This window comes from Oratosquilla oratoria, chromosome 36 (genome assembly GCF_046742065.1).
Source record: "Oratosquilla oratoria isolate Oo_2021 chromosome 36, ASM4674206v1, whole genome shotgun sequence".
Taxonomy (NCBI): Eukaryota; Metazoa; Arthropoda; class Malacostraca; order Stomatopoda; family Squillidae; genus Oratosquilla; species Oratosquilla oratoria.
Window position 1 is genome coordinate 4745974 of NC_134812.1, and position 21717 is coordinate 4767690.

The following is a 21717-nucleotide window of genomic DNA, read 5'->3' on the forward strand; positions in this document are numbered from 1 at the left end:
CAGGGATACGGTATGGGTGCCACAGTCTCAAAAGTGAATACTGGGTGAAAAGGCCCAAGTTGGGAGGGGTGCCACCGCATCTCCCTTGGGCTAAGGCTGTTCATGTCTACCTTGCTTTGTACCTTGTCCGACTCTCTAGCTGTGAGGCAAGTTTGGACCAAATCGGTCACCTTCGGATTTTGGGCAAAATTCATTTTTTGGATTTTGGGTCATTTTGGTCACCTGCTCCGATTTACCCGCCATATCACCCACAGGTCGAAGGCGTCCAGGGCTGCCGATGAGTCCAATTTGACACAACTCAGGGATACGGTATGGGTGCCACAGGCCCAAAAGTGAATACTGGGAGAAAAGGCCTAAGTTTGGAGGGGTGCCACCGCCACTCCCTTGGGCTAAGGCTGTTGATGTCTACCTTTCTTTGTACTTTGTCCGACTGTCTACCTGTGAGGCAAGTTTGGACCAAATCGGTCACCTTCGGATTTTGGGTCATTTTGGTCACCTGCTCAGATTTACCCGCCATATGGTCGAGGGCGCCCAGGGCTGCCGTGGAGTCCAATTTGACACCACTCAGGGATACGGTATGGGTGCCACAGGCCCAAAAGTGAATACTGGGTGAAAAGGCGCAAGATTGGAGGGGTGCCACCGCCACGCCCTTGGGCTATGGCTGGTCATGTCTACCTTGCTCTTTACTTTGTCCGACTCTCTACCTGTGAGGCAAGTTTGGACCAAATCGGTCACCTTCGGATTTTGGGCAGAATTCATATGGTTTCTCCTTTGAGATATTTTGGATTTTGGGTTATTTTGGTCACCTGCTCCGATTTACCCGCCATCTCACCCACAGGTTGAGTGCGGCCAGGGTTGCCGTGGAGTTCAATTTGACACCACTTACGCCGACGGTATGGGTGCCAGAGGCCGAAAAGTCAATACTGGGTTAAAAGGCACAAATTTAGAGGGTTACTACCGCCACGTCCTTGGGCTCAGGCTGCTCATGTCTGTGTCCGACTCTTTCCCTGTGGGGCAAGTTTGGATCAAATCGGTTACCTTCGGATTTTCGGCAAAATTCATGGGGTTACTCCTTTGAGATTTTTTGGATTTTGTGTTATTTTGGTCACCTGCTCCGATTTGCCCGCCATATCACCCACAGGTAAAGTGCGGCCAGGGTTGCCGTGGAGTTCAATTTGACACCACTTTGGCCGACGGTATGGGTGCCAGAGGCCCAAAAGTCAATACTGGGTTAAAAGGCACAACTTTGGAGGGTTCCTACCGCCACGTCCTTGGGCTCAGGCTGCTCATGTCTACCTTGCTGTGCACTGTGTCCGACTCTCTCCCTGTGGGGCAAGTTTGGATCAAATCGGTCACCTTCGGATTTTCGGCAAAATTCATGGGGGTTACTTCTTTGAGATTTTTTGGATTTTGGGTTATTTTGGTCACCTGCTCCGATTTATTCGCCATATCACCCACAGGTTGAGTGCGGCCAGGGTTGCCGTGGAGTTCAATTTGACACCACTTAGGCCGACGGAATGGATGCCAGAGGCCCAAAAGTCAATACTGGGTTAAAAGGCCCAGATTTGGAGGGTTGCTACCGCCACGTCCTTGGGCTCAGGCTGCTCATGTCTACCTTGCTGTGCACTGTGTCCGACTCTCTCCCTGTGGGGCAAGTTTGGATCAAATCGGTCACCTTCGGATTTTCGGCAAAATTCATTTTGGATTTTTTGGATTTTGGGTTATTTTGGTCACCTGCTCCGATTTACACGCCATCTCACCCACAGGTTGAGTGCGGTCAGGGTGGCCGTGGAGTTCAATTTGACACCATTTAGGCCGACGGTATGGGTGCCAGAGGCCCAAAAGTCAATACTGGGTTAAAAGGCCAAAATTTGGAGGGTTGCTACCGCCACGTCCTTGGGCTCAGGCTGCTGATGTCTACCTTGCTGTGCACTGTGTCCGACTCTCTCCCTGTGGGGCAAGTTTGGATCAAATCGGTCACCTTCGGATTTTCGGCAAAATTCATAGGGGTTACTCCTTTGAGAATTTTTGGATTTTGGGTTATTTTGTTCATCTGCTCCGATTTACCCGCCATCTCACCCACAGGTTGAGTGCGGCCAGGGTTGCCGTGGAGTTCAATTTGACACCACTTAGGCCGACGGTATGGGTGCCAGAGGCCCAAAAGTCAATACTGGGTTAAAAGGCACAACTTTGGAGGGTTGCTAACGCCACGTCTTTGGGCTCAGGCTGCTCATGTCTACCTTGCTGTGCACTGTGTCCGACTCTCTCGCTGTGGGGCAAGTTTGGATCAAATCGGTCACCTTCGGATTTTCGGCAAAATTCATTTTGGATTTTTTGGATTTTGGGTTATTTTGGATTTTTTGGATTTTGGGTTATTTTGGTCACCTGCTCCGATTTACACGCCATCTCACCCACAGGTTGAGTGCGGCCAGGGTTGCCGTGGAGTTCAATTTGACACCACTTAGGCCGACGGTATGGGTGCCAGAGGCCCAAAAGTCAATACTGGGTTAAAAGGCACAACTTTGGAGGGTTGCTAGGTTAGGTCAGATCACCATCTTGAGAAAATGAAGTTGCATGAGATGCATTTATGAGACTTATAATAACCAATGTGATCTCTTGTATGCATCTTCATATTGTTAGGGAAAACCAATGAAGATCATTTGTGCAAGTTCTCTTCAAAGTTGGGGGCCAAGTAATAACTGGAGACTCAAGAACATAATAAAGACTTACCATCCATGTGAATTCTTGTATGACAATTTAGTTCTTCAGATTGAAAAAGAAGATTCACATAAAGTACACTTATGAGACATATCATCAAAATGGTAGTGAAAGACAAGGAGAAGGCAACACAACCAGCAACCAAACTGGTCCTCAGTCTGGTAGATAAGCCATGAGGAATGACTAAAAGTACTGGGCCTACCAACTTTGAAAGATCGAAGAGAAAGAGATGACATAATTACAGTGTTCAGGTCATTAAAGAAGATAGAAGAGATCTGATTAAAGATGAGAGGGCTTTAAGAGGTCATGGAAGTAAATTAATAAAAGATGTGAAGAGAGATGTATATATATGTGGAATAGCTTAGAAGGTGATATAGCCCAAGCTCAAACAGTACATGAATTCAAAGCTAAATATAGTTGGAAATCAAAGATATAGATTAAGTTGGAACTGTACATGAATTTGAGTCTAGGGATGTTAGAAAATTAGGGAATAGGAGATGGGACCCAATGAGCATTGCTCCTTTCCTGTATACTACAATTAATAAATATAAGACTCTCCCTCATGATTCCCCTCACCTTCACAGAGGCTGGGGTAGACTCCAAAGAACAAACATGGTCAGGTTACGGGGAGAGGAGTGTCCAGATAAATGGTTTGCAATCTTAATGAATATCAGCATCACTGGAATCACATGAAATACTATAGGACCAGGGGTACCCCCAGGAAAACACATTAGACTTAAAAGCATTCACTGTGTGCCTATAGTTCCGCATTATGTCCTCACAGTGTAGCCCTGCACCCCAACCCCCAGGGTTGGCAGGAAGAATGAGTGAAATATCACCAGAATTGCATTAATGAAATCAAAATACTGATTCCTCTCATTTTTGGGTAAGAAATAGATTACCCTACTCAAACCCAACATAACATAATCTAAGTAAAAGATGAAAAACTCGCATTTATTTTCACTTTTTAATTTTTATTTTTTAAAGATATTTTTCATATAAACTTTTTTCTTTTGTTCAGAAGATATTGCCACATAAATAATAAGAGCACTATTTTATAACAAAATTAATATATTACACTTACTTCAGCTACTCATCTTTCCACCATCATTAAGTGACCATATATAGTGAAAAAGGGGAGCATACACACATTATACAACCAAAAAATACTTTGTCAGAAAAAGCATACCTTTATGGAAGATCTTCAGTCAACAAGAGGTTGTGTAATTGATGAGGTAAATTCAATTAGAATAGAAAAAATGACAGGGCATATGGCAGACCTCTGCAGAAATAATATGGCATTTAGGACACCTTCTAGTATTAAAACAGTACATACATACATACATATACCAAGGCTCTTTTCCCCCTTACCAGGGGGGTAGCCAAAAAGGACAAGGCACAAAAACATTCCCACCCATTTCATCCCCGAAAACACTCCACACACCCCCACCCTCCCTCCCATCTTAGCACCTCCTAGATGACGGGTCATCCCTGCACCCTGTCCACTGCCCTGGGTCAGAAGCAGTGTCGCAGGACACAGCACATCCACAGTACTAACACATATTAATAAAAATTAAAACAGTACTAACACATAATAATAACAATAATGATAATAATAATGATGATGATGATGATGATGATGACGATGATGATGATGATGATGACGATGATGATGATGACGATGATGATGATAACGATGATGATAATGATGATGATGATAACGATGATAATGATAACGATGATAATGATAACGATGATAATGATAACGATGATAATGATAACGATGATAAAGATGATGATGATAAAGATGATAAAGATAACGATGATAACGATAATGATAATGGTAATGATAATTAATGATAATGATAATTAATGATAATGATAATTAATGATAATTGATGATAATGATAATTGATGATAATGATAATTGATGATGATGATAATTGATGATGATAGTAATAATTAATAAAGTTTATTTGGCAATGAATCAATATACATGAAATGCAGATAATGAAAAGAACACATAGTTCGAAGTAACAATTACAAATGCAGAGGATAACACAAAAAAGCATGTAAGCTTATTTCCATTGTCCTATGTGCATCCACCACACAAAAGACACAGAGCACCTCACCCCACAATAACAATTCCTAAACAACAACACAATATTTCTTCCCTGAGTGAATTATAGGCCTTCCTGGTGATCCAAGCCAGATACCTAGGAGCTGTGTGTCTCCTGCAAGAGACCTGGAGCAACAGATTGATTGATTGATGAATGTATTGGTTGTGGTCATGTCTACAGGAGTTCTGTTGTTAACAGTACGTACTTATAAATTAGACTCTACTTTACATTTTAAAATTGTTAGAAAACCCTAACAATATTTGGCATTTATTGACACTTCTCTCTTCAAATACACTTGATGTATTTATGTGTGTCGAAAATTATTTATTTTGTTGCTACCACAAATACCTAAAATCACATCATCTTTAATTTCATCATCTTTTCATTCATGACCCTTTCACCCCATCCAAGGATGAGATCAATGGATGGGATGAAAGGGTCTTTGAGCAAGATAGGAATGGCTGTTCAGCAAGGGAGGATGGAGGCAGGTATATGGGTGAGTGGAGGATGGTTGTGTATGAATGATTTTTTTTATGCAACTTAAAGGGATTTCTCCCTGTTTTCTCTATTTTCTGCATGAGGGAACAAGGAGGGAGGGGAGGGGTTGCCATGTAAAAAAGTGGCTCTGCTAGGGATGTGCTGTAAAATTTCAGAAACACACATGTGCAGATATTTAACCTAACCTATTTTTAGAATAAAATGGCATCATTATTATATATAATTGGTAATATTATATTGAAAAGAAATTCCATAGAAAAAAATAATCTTTAAAAAAAAATGAATAAACAAAAATATATACTAATGAATTTTTTTTATTAGTGTGCTACTAGAATAGAACCAGTATCTTGTTACAGTTTAATCAGTTATCAATTTGATCTTATTACTTCACTACACATGTTTAGGCATGCATAAGCATATAAGCATGTCACTACCAGTATACTTCTCATTTGGAAAATCAACCACAAGGTTGCCAATCTGTGAAATCCTTGTATCAATAATGGGAATGTCTTTCAATACCTCTGTATTGTGATTCTCATCAGTACTCGTACTAGAAAGCTCAGTCAATTTAATATGGGGGCAAATTCATCTATTCACTGCCTCCTGCAGATCACCTACCATCTTAGGTTATTCAACTTGCACAGAGTACAGATCCATAACATTTGCTGAATGCTGTACTTTCATAAATCAACCTTCCTAATTCATATTTCAAGTCCAAACTTGTAACCAAACCATTTATCAAATTCTCCACTAGTTAAATCTTAAGAGCAAGTATCTTTCCTTCCTTCTGCCTTCTCCTTAGAACCTACCATTCCAATCTTCCCCATTCATTAGTAATTGTACTTTAAATTATTGCATCAAACACTATATTACTTAAAACCAATGTAGCTAATATGCAATCTTGCTTGGTTACCCACCTTAGGGCCATCCTTTTGTTCATCTACTACTTGGACAAAATTTACATAAACTTTGTCTTGTTCTAAATAAATACTCAAACATGAAAATATTATAAAGATATCTCTATAACTAAATCTCCAACTCCTTTCCTAACTTTGTTGTTTGAGGTGACCTCTTCAGTACGGACCAAAATATCACGGGCAGCATTACCTGCCAAACGTATGATGTGTCATAATAATACTCGCATCATAAAATATAGTCACTGCTTATATTGATCGTTCTCTCTTTCACCCGTGAATATTGATAAACATAGAAAATGTGATGAAGACAGTTTAGAGCAGTGGTTCCCAAACTGGGGGAAATTTCCACCTGGGGGGAAATTTTAAGCTCCCAGGGGGAAATAATTACACTACCTGCTAACTAAAAAAAATCTCTGATGGATTTTCTCATGTCTGAGAGAGAGAGAGAGCGGGAGAGAGAGAGAGAGAGAGAGAGAGAGAGAGAGAGAGAGAGAGAGAGAATGCCTGTATATCAATATATTTGTACATTTGAAAAATAGATTAGTAAATAGTCACAGTGTATTTTAACTAGTCTTTCCCTGCTACACATGAAGGGGGAAATCTGGATAGTTGACCTGGGTGCAGGGGGAAATGACAGAAAAAAGCCTGGGAACCACTGGTTTAGAGAGTATGTCATTACATAGGGGCAACTACAATACATATAATCAAGACGCCGATATGGCAGCCTCGCGTATCCACTTGCTCCTCATGCCGCCTACGTATGCGGCACCGTATGGAAGGGGTTAAGGGGTTAACCCATGGATTATGAGGAAAATCGTCAGGTCTTCCAATCTAGACCAAACTTGTCCCAGATGGAGAGAGTCCTTCCCAGGGCACTGGGACGTACATAGGAGGAACCTGGGACCAAGACCTTGTGCGAAGTAACCAGCCAAACTTGGGGATCTGGTGGAGTTTTGCCTTACCGTCTATGGAGCCCTTACCTGTGGTGTGAGTTGTCTCCAAGTTATATCCGTAGGAGGCCTCGTGACCCTCTACCTGTGGGTAATATGGTGTTCCAATCGGAGCAAGTGACCACAATGACCTCCATAAATCATTAACCCCGTTAACCCATGGATTTTGAGGAAAATTGTTAGGTCTTCCAATCTAGACCAAACTTGTCCCAGATGGAGAGAGTCCTTCCCAGGGCACTGGGACGTACATAGGAGGAACCTGGGACCAAGACCTTGTGCGAAGTAACCAGCCAAACTTGGGGATCTAAGGAGTTTTGCCTTCCCGTCTATGGAGCCCTTACCTGTAGTGTGAGTGGTCTCCAAGTTATATCCGTAGGAGGCCTCGTGACCCTCTACCTGTGGGTAAGATGGTGTTTCAATCAGAGCTAGTGACCACAATGACCTCCAAAAATCATTTTGAGGAAAATTGTCAGGTCTTCCAATGTAGCCCAAACCTGTCCCAGATGGAGAGAGTCCTTCCCAGGGCACTGGGACATACATAGGAGGAACCTGGGCCCAAGACCTTGTGCGAAGTAACCAGTCAAACTTAGAGGTCTGGTGGAGTTTTGCCTTCCCGTCCATGGAGCCCCTACTTGTAGTGTGAATTTAATATTGCGGGATTTAAACACTTTCATCAGGATAGAAACCACAAGAAAGGTGGGGGTGTTCTATTGTACGTTAAAAAAAATGTTCATGCTTGTGTTTTAGAGAAAGTGAAACAGGATGCATATGATAGTTTGTGGGTTGAGTCCAAACAAATGGACAAAAAATGAATATAGGTGTAATATATATAGACCAAAGACATTGTCATTAGCAGACGACCAACTGTTATTTCAAGAACTGTCTAGTTTCTGCAACCGGGATTTATTGATAATGGGTGATTTCAATTTTACTGACATTGATTGGATGACCCTTGAACATGGCCATATAGGTAGTCGCTTGATTGATTTTCTTGGTGACAATTACTTAATTCAGCATGTAAAAGAGCCCATAAGATATGGAAACTTACTCGATCTTTTGATCACTAGCCGCGAAAGCATGGTAACTGATGTAGAAGTCGGTGAATCTGTTGCAAATAGCGATCACAACTTAGTTAGATTCAAACTCCTAAACAATTTTAGAATAGATACTTGTGTTTCTAAAATACCCGATTTCAGTAAAGCTCAGTTCATAGGACTACGTCAGGAGCTTCAGCTTACAGATTGGGAGGCAAAATTAAACGAAAGACCTGTAGATCAGATGTGGGAAATATTTCAAAATACGCTCACTAAGATGATTCAAACTTACATTCCTTTTAAGGACAGACGTCCCCCAAATCAGGCTCGCCCAAAGTAGCTCGACAAAGAAACTGAAAAAAGTATTGGTAAAAAGAGACAGGCTTATAAGAAATATAAATGCTCGGGTGCATCTAATGACTATGAAAGTTATGTATCAATACAGAGAGATTTAAAAAAGACAATAAGGAAAAGAAAACGACAATACGAAATGAACATTGCTGATAAATCCAAAGAGAATCCCAAAGAATTCTATAGTTACATTAGAGATAAAAAGGTTGTTAGGAATCACATTGGTCCACTATTATCTGCTGACGGTCAACTTGAATATTCAAATGAAGGAATGTGTAATATCTTAAACAATTATTTTAGCTCGGTATTCGTAAACGAAACACCTGAAAGTGAATTCCAAACTGAAACCTGTGAAAAGTCTGGGGTAAACTTACTCACTATGGTAAATATAACAAAAGAAAAAATTAAAAGGTGTATAAACAAACTCAAAGTTAATAAAACACCAGGGCCTGACGGTTGGCATCCAAGAATCTTAAAGGAAATGAAAAATGAGATTGTTGTTCCATTAGAAATTATTTTCAAGAAATCCATCATATCCGGAGATGTCCCAAGAGAATGGAAGCTAGCTAACGTTACTCCCATATTCAAAAAAGGTGACAAAAAGAAACCAAATAACTATAGGCCTATAAGTTTGACTTCAATCGTAGGAAAAATAATGGAAACTATCATCAGAGATGCTATGGAACATCATTTAGAAAGTAACCGTTTGATAAATGATAGCCAGCATGGTTTCAGACGGAAACGTTCTTGCGTGACTAACTTACTCGAATTCTACAACACAGTTATCTCGAATTATGACAAAAGAAACAATATAGATTTAATATATCTAGACTTTGCAAAAGCTTTTGATACCGTCCCACACGAAAGACTAATTACTAAATTAGCTTTGCATGGAATAAGTGGTAGCCTATTAGGTTGGACTAGTAATTGGTTGAATGGTCGAAAACAGAGAGTTGTTTTAAATGGAAAAACTTCTGGATGGAAAAGTGTTGCAAGTGGAGTTCCTCAGGGTTCCGTTCTTGGGCCACTTCTATTCATAGTATATATAAATGATATAGACCATGGACTAGAATCTACTGTTTCCAAATTTGCTGATGATACAAAACTGTGCGGAGTGGCAAATGATCACTCAAACCAATTAGATATTCAAGTAGATTTAGATAAATTACAGCAATGGTCTGAAAAGTGGCTAATGAAATTTAACACAAGTAAATGCAAGGTAATGCACATAGGTAAAAATAACAGTAAGTACGATTACAAGTTATTTGGAAATTCGTTGACAAAAGTGGATAGTGAGAAGGATCTAGGGGTAATTATCAGTAACGATCTCAAATCATCCAAGCACTGTATTTCAGCCTCTGAGAAAGCAAATAAGATTCCGGGACTGATTGCATGATCTTTTGATTTCAAAAGTCCATCACTCATTGACAAGCTATATAAATCGTTAGTTCGTCCACATTTGGAATATGCTGTTTCTGTATGGTCACCGAATCTCATTAAAGACATTGACAGCCTGGAAAAAGTACAACGGCGAGCCACAAAACTGATTCCAAATATCAAAAATAAATCATACGAAAGTCGACTAAAACACATGAATCTGTTTTCCCTAAAAAAGCGTATACTCAGAGGTGACTTGATACAGGTCTTTAAGATTTTAAAGGGAATTGACAACATCAAAAGTGACAAAATTTTCACATTGAATGAGAATCAGACAAGAAACAATGGTCTCAAACTATCTGGAAATAGATTCAATTGGGAAGTAGGTAGAAACACCTTTGCAAACAGTGTAGTAAATGAATGGAATAAACTTCCTCCACAGGTAGTGCAATGTAGTTCAGTTCGAAGCTTTAAGAATCAGTTAGATATATGCCTAAGTAAGATGCTGTAATGATTATAATTGATCTTATATCATTTGTTTTTGTTTTGTTATCATTTGTCTGTCTGATTTTCATTTATTATTAGTTATATGTCAATTTATTATTATTTACTATTTACCTGTTTGTTTATTATTTAACTATACCTATGCATTTATTTATGTATTTTATTTGTTATTTACATTATTATAGTTTTTATTTATTGTTTTATTATTAATATGATTTTTTTTTCGCATCCGACCTAGATATGGATCAAAAGGTCTCCTGTCGGCATGCTCCGCCTTTGTAATCCAAGTTATATCCGTAGGAGGCCTCGTGACCCTCTACGTGTGGGTAAGATGGTGTTCCAATCGGAGTAAGTGACCACAGTGACCTCCAAAAATCATTAAGGGGTTAACCCATGGATTTTGAGAAAAATCGTCAGGTATTCCAAACTAGCCCAAACTTGGCCCAGATGGAGAGAGTCCTTCCCAGGGCACTGGGACGTACATAGGATGAACCTGGGACCAAGACCTTGTGCGAAGTAACCAGCCAAACTTGGGGGTCTGGTGGAGTTTTGCCTTCCCGTCTATGGAGACCTTACCTGTAGTGTGAGTGGTCTCCAAGTTATATCCGTAAGAGGGCCTCGTGACCCTCTACCTGTGGGTAAGATGGTGTTCCAATCGGAGCTAGTGACCACAATGACCTCTAAAAATCAATGAGGAAAATCGTCAGGTCTTCCAATCTAGCCCAAACCTGTCCCAGATGGAGAGAGTCCTTCCCAGGGCACTGGGACGTACATAGGAGGAACCTGGGCCCAAGACCTTGTGCGAATTAACCAGCCAAACTTGGGGGTCTAAGGAGTTTTACCTTCCCGTCTATGGAGCCCTTACCTGTAGTGTGAGTAGTCTCCAAGTTATATCCGTAGGAGGCCTCGTGACCCTCTACCTGTGGGTAAGATGGTGTTCCATTCGGAGCTAGTGACCACAATGACCTCCAAAAATCGTTAAGGTGTTAACCCATGGATTATGAGGAAAATCGTCAGGTCTTCCAATCTAGACCAAACTTGTCCTAGATGGAGAGAGTCCTTACCAGGGCACTGGGACGTACATAGGAGGAACCTGGGACCAGGACCGTGTGCGAAGTAATCAGCCAAACTTGGGGGTCTGGTGGCGTTTTGCCTTCCTGTCTATGGAGCCCTTACCTGTAGTCTGAGTGGTCTCCAAGTTATATCCGCAGGAGGCCTCGTGACCCTCTACCTGTGGGTAAGATGGTGTTCCAATCGGAGCAAGTGACCACAATGACCTCCAAAAGTCATTAAGAACACTCCAGCTCCTATCCTTTACATTATGTTCAGGAGAGCAGCTCACAGGCACCTGCATTGTCTCATCTTCAGCAAGCTAGCAACATCAGAGCAGAGTTAGGCCTTGACATATGCCCTAAATACACATGACCCTTCACATATGCACAAACACCTTTCCACAGCAACATCTGCCACTCTTGACTCCACTTAGAAATGTGTGCCAGGGTTGTGTAATGTCACCTTGGTTGTTCAACATGCATAGGTATGGGATGATGTGAAAGATAAACATCCATCCATGTCATTCTTGGCCTTTCCCTGAGGTTTACAACTCTGCCTTCTCTCTTTTTTTATATTTTTTTACTCATTCTCTCCAGTATCCCTTCATGGGCCCTATCTGACAGCTCCCTCTCCACCCCAACTCTCCTCTTCACCCCATTTCTCATGCTATCCATCTTTGTAACCCTACTATACTTTCAAACACTTCATTTCAAACCTATTTAAATTTCTCATTTCTGGCTCCCTTAAATTCTACCCTTTATATAGTCTTCTCTTTGAATCCATCCCTAGATACCTAGTTTTCATTACGCTTTTCCCAAAAACATTTACTTGCTTCCCTCACTCAACAGTTTACCTCCCACTATTCCCAGCTATGTGTGACCCTTAATACTTAAGCTAACCTCTCTCCATATAGATTTGCCTCACACTGCCACCCTCACCTCTTGTATATCTCATAACCTTGCTTTTACCCACATTTACTTTCGGTTTCTTCCTATCACATACCTTCCCAAACTCTCTAACTGCCTTAGACCCTCTGACCCAGCCACAAGTGAGGCAGCATCAATAAACAATTGACTCACCTACTTCTCTGAACCCTCACAAACCATTTCCAATCCCCTGCCCATCACCCTTGCATTGACCAACCCTGGTGCAGCCCCTTCTCAGACCGCTCCCACCAATCCCAACCCTAATACAAGCTCTGATATTGATGCAAAAGCTTTTGACAGCACTTAAGAGCTTTTCCTTTGTCCCATGTATCTGTATTTCCTCCCAAAAAGCCTTGCTGTCAAACCTATCATGAGCCTTCTTTAAATCCATAACAGGCCAGAAAGCATCACGTTTCTTAAATCTGCCTTTCTACCAAAATTTTATGCACCCTCCATCTTTCACCCACACTGTTTCTCACCAGTTCTCTCTGATCCTCTCCTAATCATCTCAGTTAACATCCTCCCATGTGCCTTTCCAACTACACTCAATAAAGTGGTCCCTCTAAATGTACCACATTCACATTTTCCCCTTTTCCCTATATGATGCAGAAGCCCTTTAGTGGAAACCACATTGTTGTGGTGAGGGAATGTATCCATATACCACTAATACATATTACAATATATCACATGCCTGACACTTGATCCATATGTATGCAAGGTACCTAACAGACACTGGCCCTTTTGCAATGCCTCTAATCTTGCTGACATCCACATTTATAAATTGTAAACATCAGACTCAGACATATAACATAATCACACCACCGCCCAACAAAATGTGTCACCAGATTAATCATTTCCTTATACATACCAAACTACATAATTAAACTCCAATCCCTACATCATGTCAAGGCACATCTACTAATAATAACCAGACACTTAAACTACAACTAACACAAATAGTATTGTATAAATTCCAAACCTATGATCTAACTGTAAACTTGACACCAGACATGCAAAGATAGGCATATTCACATATATATGCGGCGACTGCGTCACATACACACACACAACTCTCCCCTAGAGAGCAAAGAACTCTCTCCCTTATGGGGAGTACACGGAGACTCTTCCCAAAGGGGATTACATCCCCATGCTGTAAATATCTCTTCACTTCACTAAACCAAGAAAGTCCGAAGAGGCTTTATGTTCCCTGCCATTGGTGTAACCTTTCACAGGTTACAGGAGCTTCAGTGTCTATGACCTGACGAGCAAGGCTAGAGAGGGCGTCAGCCCTTGCTCTGCTATGCTAGCAAAATTACGAGTGACCAGATGAAATAGTTCCTGGAATTGGCCTGCCATTACAGGGCAACAGGCGCGAGCGGTGTCCACGTGGAATCTACATGAGCCCTGGTAGCCGAAAATTCGAAGGTGACCGATTTGGTCCAAACTTGCCCCACAGGGAGAGAGTCGGTCAAAGTGCACAGCAAGGTAAACATCAGCAGCCTGAGTCCAAGGGCGTGGCAGTGGCACCCCTCCAAATTTGGGCCTTTTCACCCAGTAATCACCTTTTGGCCTCTGGCACCCATACCGTTGGCCTGAGTGGTGTCAAATTGGACTCTACGGCAGCCCTAGCCGCCCTCGACCTGTGGGTGAGATGGCGGGTAAATCGGAGCAAGTGACCAAAATGACCCAAAATCAAATTAATCTCAAAGGATTCCCATGAATTTAGCCGAAAATTCGAAGGTGGCCGATTTGGTCCAAACTTGCCCCACAGGGAGAGAGGCGGTCAAAGTGCACAGCATGGTAAACATGAGCAGCCTGAGTCTAAGGGCGTGGCAGTGGCACCCCTCCAAATTTGGGCCTTTTCACCCAGTAATCACCTTTTGGCCTCTGGCACCCATACCGTTGGCCTAAGTAGTGTCAAATTGGACTCCACGGCAGCCCTAGCCGCCCTCGACCTATGGGTGAGATGGCGGATAAATCGGAGCAAGGGACCAATATGACCCAAAATCCAAAAAATCACCCCGTGAATTTAGCCGAAAATTCGAAGGTGACCGATTTGGTCCAAACTTGGTACACAGGGAGAGAGTCGGTCAAAGTGTACAGTAAGGTAAACATCAGCAGCCTGAGTCCAAGGGCGTGGCAGTGGCACCCTTCCAAATTTGGGCCTTTTCACCCAGTAATCACCTTTTGGCCTCTGGCACCCATACCGTTGGCCTGAGTGGTGTCAAATTGGACTCCACGGCAGCCCTAGCCGCCCTCAACCTGTGGGTCAGATGGCGGGAAAATCGGAGCAAGTGACCAAAATGACCCCATCAATTTAGCCGAAAATTCGTAGGTGACTGATTTGGTCCAAACTTGCCCCACAGGGAGAGAATCGCTCAAAGTGCACAGCAAGGTAAACATCAGCAGCCTGAGTCCAAGGGCGTGGCAGTGGCACCCTCCCAGGAGTCAAATTTAATAGCTATAAAACGCTAAGGTTTCAACCAAAAGCGCATCCAAGTCACTGTCAAATGACATATAAGGATTTTATTACCTAGTCTTTTTTAAGCTTTAACTTTTCAATCACACTATTTTCATCTTCACTTTTTCTAGAAGATCGTTTTTCCGGCCTATCTTATTTGTCAGACATTACGTACACAACCACACACAGAAAGAAGTATACACAGAGGCACATTGCTCCTTATTATAGTATATATTAAATACCTCGGCTTACAACTAAGTGTCCACAAGGGCCTACATTATCTAGCTACATGCAATGCATCGTACCAACCTCCCAGCACGTGACTATATCTTTGCAGATACACGCACTTCTATTTGCAAATTCATGCACAGCGCTATCTTATGGCATCATTATCATATTTTCAATTATATACCATACTAGAACTAGAATAAACGTTACCTATAGAGTCTAATTGTTAATTATTAATTTAACACAAAGTGAAATGATTATCCAACAAACACATCCTTTTTTGAAAACAGGACCATTCTATAAATGGCTAGCGACATCTGGCGACTCTTCACTGGCAGTAACACCTACACAGCGAGAAACGCACACGGATTTGCCTCATTTTGGACGTCAGTGCGGGCAGCTCCGCTGCTTACGTCTTCTGTATACTTTGAGTCTTTATCAACCGAGCATTTTGTGTAACATGCGAATGAGTCAGGCTCGTCTTTTTGCATAAACAAAGTATAAGATCCTTCAGGATTTGGCTGTCTTCTTTTTATTCTATCAAGAGTACTTTCAAAATCGCTATATATTACAAAAGGATCTTCTATCTTTTTATAGAATGATCTAAAAACAATAGGTCCCTCTACAAGCTCCATTCGTACAGGTTTATGGACTGAACATTCAGGTTCATGTTTATCAAGTACCTCCTTCTTTCAGAAGGGATGCAGACAGTATGAACAAGGAAAAACTCGTCCATTATGACATTTATTAATAAATGGGCTCAAATCTTCCATCAATACATAGTGGTTATTTTCTTCCTGGGATATATAGAGAAGGTTTACATCTTGATCTTTTTTCACTTTTGTAATTCTTAAAGGATACAGGCTTTTATTTTCATCATTATCAAAGGCAAAGACACTGACGCTGATGGCATTCTTCTTTTCAAATATGGTCATCTTATCTAATTGGACTGGGAATTCTGTTCCACTCCAATCGTAATTTTGAGCAGCAGCCTTATCTGTCTTACTAATTCTCTCTTTGTCCTTTTCATCCAAGCAATCTGACCTGGCAATGCACCATTTGAAACATTCTTGATCCTCATTTTTAATATCCATTAGTTGATATTTTGCCTTTTGATATTTATTAGGAAGTTTCATATAACTAGACCCTTTCAATGCTTCGTATTTTCCTATTTTCATTTCAAAATTGAGAAGCTTCTCAATTATCCAACCTGAGCCCTCTCTTGTAAATTGATCAATCTTTTTTTCTAATTTACCAATCATATCTAGCACTACACTTTTTATTTCTGAAAGATCTGTCATCGGCTTCATCTCGCCAATGTTGTTCCAGGGCTCTTGAATTGATCTGCTCCCATCTCCTAACTTCTTGTAGAACCGAACTTTGAGACAAAGAGAAATTTTCAAACCTTTTTGACTCTGTTCTCTATAACATCCACCATACTCATGATCAAAAGTTTTGGATCAATTGTACTAATGTCGGAATAACAATAAACTCGTAATTGACCCCCACAACCTTCCCGACTATCATCGTATTTACATGTCATTTTAGATATGAGCTTCTGAAAATGTTTTTTTCTTTCACTGTGCCTTTTGAGCTTTGAGACTTCAATCTTACATATCTGACATTTTGGTTTTGATTTCTTGGGAATATCTTGGGGGTTAACCTTGAAGTAATGTTTCTTACATTTTTCATGTCTTAAACGGTCAAAAATGGTCTTGTTACAAATTTCCCAATGAAATTTTCCACCCTTATTTAACCTATTGTAATTAGGATTCAACCGTTTCTTGTGATACACTGATTTGTCATGTCTTAAAGGGTTAAAAATAATTTGCTCACAAATTTCGCAATGAAATTTTCTCTCTTGATTGTAATTAGGATCTAACCGTTTCTTGTGATAGACTGATTTCTCATGTCTTCAAGGGTTAAAAAAGGTCTTGTTACAGATTTGACAATGGAATTTTAGACATACTCGTTTTGATGATTTCATCATGGTATTTCGGTTGATATTTGTATCCATTTTTATATATATCATTTTCTTGAAATTATTTTTTGTTTCTAAATGTCAACTTTTTTCGGTGACCTGCCTAAGATTGTTACCCATTGACTAATGAAAGAAAATGAGGGAGATAATACGTGATGTTCAAGCAAGCATCCTGGGCCAGATAACAAAATCATAGTGGCAGTCATATAGAGCTCGACTCGTAATTGACAGACTTGGGTTCGATTCCCATGCTGGGTACAAATGTTTTGGATTAATCTATGAGTGGAGGGGGAAAAAATAGGAGGAGGAGAAGGAGGAGATGAATAAATTGAAGGAGAAGGTTGCAAAAATTGATATGGAGTGAAATTACAGACAACTTATTGTTAATTTTGTACCATGGTATTGAGTTCCAGATTTAAATTATGTTGGGCACTCATGGCCAAGCGGACAGAAACTCGACCTACTGAGCCCAAAGGTCCGGGTTCGAATCTGCATTGAGGTGCTCCCTCGAGGGGTTATCCAAGTTTGAAAATGGTTTGGAATTGCCGAGTGCGCATTAAGTAATTCTATATAACCAGGTTCAGGCGTGGATGACTAATAATACCAACCACATGCTATCCTTCTCCCCCAATTCAGTACTAGTCCGACAGGCCATGCATATGACTATGGATTACTGTCGGGTGGCTGGGTATAACGAATTGAGGTGCACTGTGACCCCTTCTGAAGATGGAAGCGGCTTGAAGATGTGCAGTTGGAGAGGGTAGTATGGAGGCATGGGGCGCTTTTACTTGAATTGGGGGGCCCCATGGAATTTGGGGGGAAATGCGAAGGTGGGCGATTTGGCCCAAACTTGCGCCACAAGTAGAGGGTGGGATAGGGTGCAGGGCAGCGTAGGCATGAGAATCGTCAGACCAAGGGTGTGGCGCTGAGAGCCCTCGAAAGTTGTGCCTTTTGACGTTTATGCCTGTGGCCGGGATCCCGTGTGCCCGACTGGTGTGGGATTGCAGTGGAGGGCATCCCAGGCCTTGGGGGACCTGTGGGTGTGATAGCGGGTAAATCGGTGGAGGTGACCAAAATGCCCCAAAACCGAAAAAAACTCCAAGGGGGGGCCCCATGGAATTTGGGGGGAAATGCGAAGGTGGGCGATTTGGCCCAAACTTGCGCCACAAGTAGAGGGTGGGATAGGGTGCAGGGCAGCGTAGGCATGAGAATCGTCAGACCAAGGGTGTGGCGCTGAGAGCCCTCGAAAGTTGTGCCTTTTGACGTTTATGGCTGTGGCCGGGATCCCGTGTGCCCGACTGGTGTGGGATTGCAGTGGAGGGCATCCCAGGCCTTGGGGGACCTGTGGGTGTGATAGCGGGTAAATCGGTGGAGGTGACCAAAATGCCCCAAAACCCAAAAAAACTCCAAGGGGGGGCCCCATGGAATTTGGGGGGAAATGCGAAGGTGGGCGATTTGGCCCAAACTTGCGCCACAAGTAGAGGGTGGGATAGGGTGCAGGGCAGCGTAGGCATGAGAATCGTCAGACCAAGGGTGTGGCGCTGAGAGCCCTCGAAAGTTGTGCCTTTTGACGTTTATGGCTGTGGCCGGGATCCCGTGTGCCCGACTGGTGTGGGATTGCAGTGGAGGGCATCCCAGGCCTTGGGGGACCTGTGGGTGTGATAGCGGGTAAATCGGTGGAGGTGACGAAAATGCCCCAAAACCGAAAAAAAACTCCAAGGGGGGGCCCCATGGAATTTGGGGGGAAATGCGAAGGTGGGCGATTTGGCCCAAACTTGCGCCACAAGTAGAGGGTGGGATAGGGTGCAGGGCAGCGTAGGCATGAGAATCGTCAGACCAAGGGTGTGGCGCTGAGAGCCCTCGAAAGTTGTGCCTTTTGACGTTTATGGCTGTGGCCGGGATCCCGTGTGCCCGACTGGTGTGGGATTGCAGTGGAGGGCATCCCAGGCCTTGGGGGACCTGTGGGTGTGATAGCGGGTAAATCGGTGGAGGTGACCAAAAAGCCCCAAAACCCCAAAAAAACTCCAAGGGGGGGCCCCATGGAATTTGGGGGGAAATGCGAAGGTGGGCGATTTGGCCCAAACTTGCGCCACAAGTAGAGGGTGGGATAGGGTGCAGGGCAGCGTAGGCATGAGAATCGTCAGACCAAGGGTGTGGCGCTGAGAGCCCTCGAAAGTTGTGCCTTTTGACGTTTATGGCTGTGGCCGGGATCCCGTGTGCCCGACTGGTGTGGGATTGCAGTGGAGGGCATCCCAGGCCTTGGGGGACCTGTGGGTGTGATAGCGGGTAAATCGGTGGAGGTGACGAAAATGCCCCAAAACCCCAAAAAAACTCCAAGGGGGGGCCCCATGGAATTTGGGGGGAAAGGCGAAGGTGGGCGATTTGGCCCAAACTTGCGCCACAAGTAGAGGGTGGGATAGGGTGCAGGGCAGCGTAGGCATGAGAATCGTCAGACCAAGGGTGTGTGGCGCTGAGAGCCCTCGAAAGTTGTGCCTTTTGACGTTTATGGCTGTGGCCGGGATCCCGTGTGCCCGACTGGTGTGGGATTGCAGTGGAGGGCATCCCAGGCCTTGGGGGACCTGTGGGTGTGATAGCGGGTAAATCGGTGGAGGTGACGAAAATGCCCCAAAACCCCAAAAAAACTCCAAGGGGGGGCCCCATGGAATTTGGGGGGAAATGCGAAGGTGGGCGATTTGGCCCAAACTTGCGCCACAAGTAGAGGGTGGGATAGGGTGCAGGGCAGCGTAGGCATGAGAATCGTCAGACCAAGGGTGTGGCGCTGAGAGCCCTCGAAAGTTGTGCCTTTTGACGTTTATGGCTGTGGCCGGGATCCCGTGTGCCCGACTGGTGTGGGATTGCAGTGGAGGGCATCCCAGGCCTTGGGGGACCTGTGGGTGTGATAGCGGGTAAATCGGTGGAGGTGACCAAAATGACCCAAAACCCAAAAAAACTCCAAGGGGGGGCCCCATGGAATTTGGGGGGAAATGCGAAGGTGGGCGATTTGGCCCAAACTTGCGCCACAAGTAGAGGGTGGGATAGGGTGCAGGGCAGCGTAGGCATGAGAATCGTCAGACCAAGGGTGTGGCGCTGAGAGCCCTCGAAAGTTGTGCCTTTTGACGTTTATGGCTGTGGCCGGGATCCCGTGTGCCCGACTGGTGTGGGATTGCAGTGGAGGGCATCCCAGGCCTTGGGGGACCTGTGGGTGTGATAGCGGGTAAATCGGTGGAGGTGACCAAAATGCCCCAAAACCCAAAAAAACTCCAAGGGGGGGCCCCATGGAATTTGGGGGGAAATGCGAAGGTGGGCGATTTGGCCCAAACTTGCGCCACAAGTAGAGGGTGGGATAGGGTGCAGGGCAGCGTAGGCATGAGAATCGTCAGACCAAGGGTGTGGCGCTGAGAGCCCTCGAAAGTTGTGCCTTTTGACGTTTATGGCTGTGGCCGGGATCCCGTGTGCCCGACTGGTGTGGGATTGCAGTGGAGGGCATCCCAGGCCTTGGGGGACCTGTGGGTGTGATAGCGGGTAAATCGGTGGAGGTGACCAAATTGCCCAATAACCGTTATTCTCTGGTGGGCCCCATGGAATTTGGGGGGAAATGCGAAGGTGGGCGATTTGGCCCAAACTTGCGCCACAAGTAGAGGGTGGGATAGGGTGCAGGGCAGCGTAGGCATGAGAATCGTCAGACCAAGGGTGTGGCGCTGAGAGCCCTCGAAAGTTGTGCCTTTTGACGTTTATGGCTGTGGCCGGGATCCCGTGTGCCCGACTGGTGTGGGATTGCAGTGGAGGGCATCCCAGGCCTTGGGGGACCTGTGGGTGTGATAGCGGCTATATCGGTGGTCGTGACGAAAATTAGCCACCACTCCACATAAACTCAAAGGGGGGGCCCCATGGAATTTGGGGGGAAATGCGAAGGTGGGCGATTTGGCCCAAACTTGCGCCACAAGTAGAGGGTGGGATAGGGTGCAGGGCAGCGTAGGCATGAGAATCGTCAGACCAAGGGTGTGGCGCTGAGAGCCCTCGAAAGTTGTGCCTTTTGACGTTTTTGGCTGTGTCGGGGTTTCTGTGTGCCCGACTGGTGTGGGATTGCAGTGGAGGGCATCCCAGGCCTTGGGGGACCTGTGGGTGTGATAGCGGGTAAATCGGTGGAGGTGACGAAAATGCCCCAAAACCCAACAAAACTCCAAGGGGGGGCCCCATGGAATTTGGGGGTTAAGGCGCAGGTGGGCGATTTGGCGCAACCTTGCGCCACAAGTAGAGGGTGGGATAGGGTGCAGGGCAGCGTAGGCATGAGAATCGTCAGACCAAGGGTGTGGCGCTGAGAGCCCTCGAAAGTTGTGCCTGTTGACGTTTATGGCTGTGGCCGGGATCCCGTGTGCCCGACTGGTGTGGGATTGCAGTGGAGGGCATCCCAGGCCTTGGGGGACCTGTGGGTGTGATAGCGGGTAAATCGGTGGAGGTGACGAAAATGCCCCAAAACCCAAAAAAACTCCAAGGGGGGGCCCCATGGAATTTGGGGGGAAATGCGAAGGTGGGCGATTTGGCCCAAACTTGCGCCACAAGTAGAGGGTGGGATAGGGTGCAGGGCAGCGTAGGCATGAG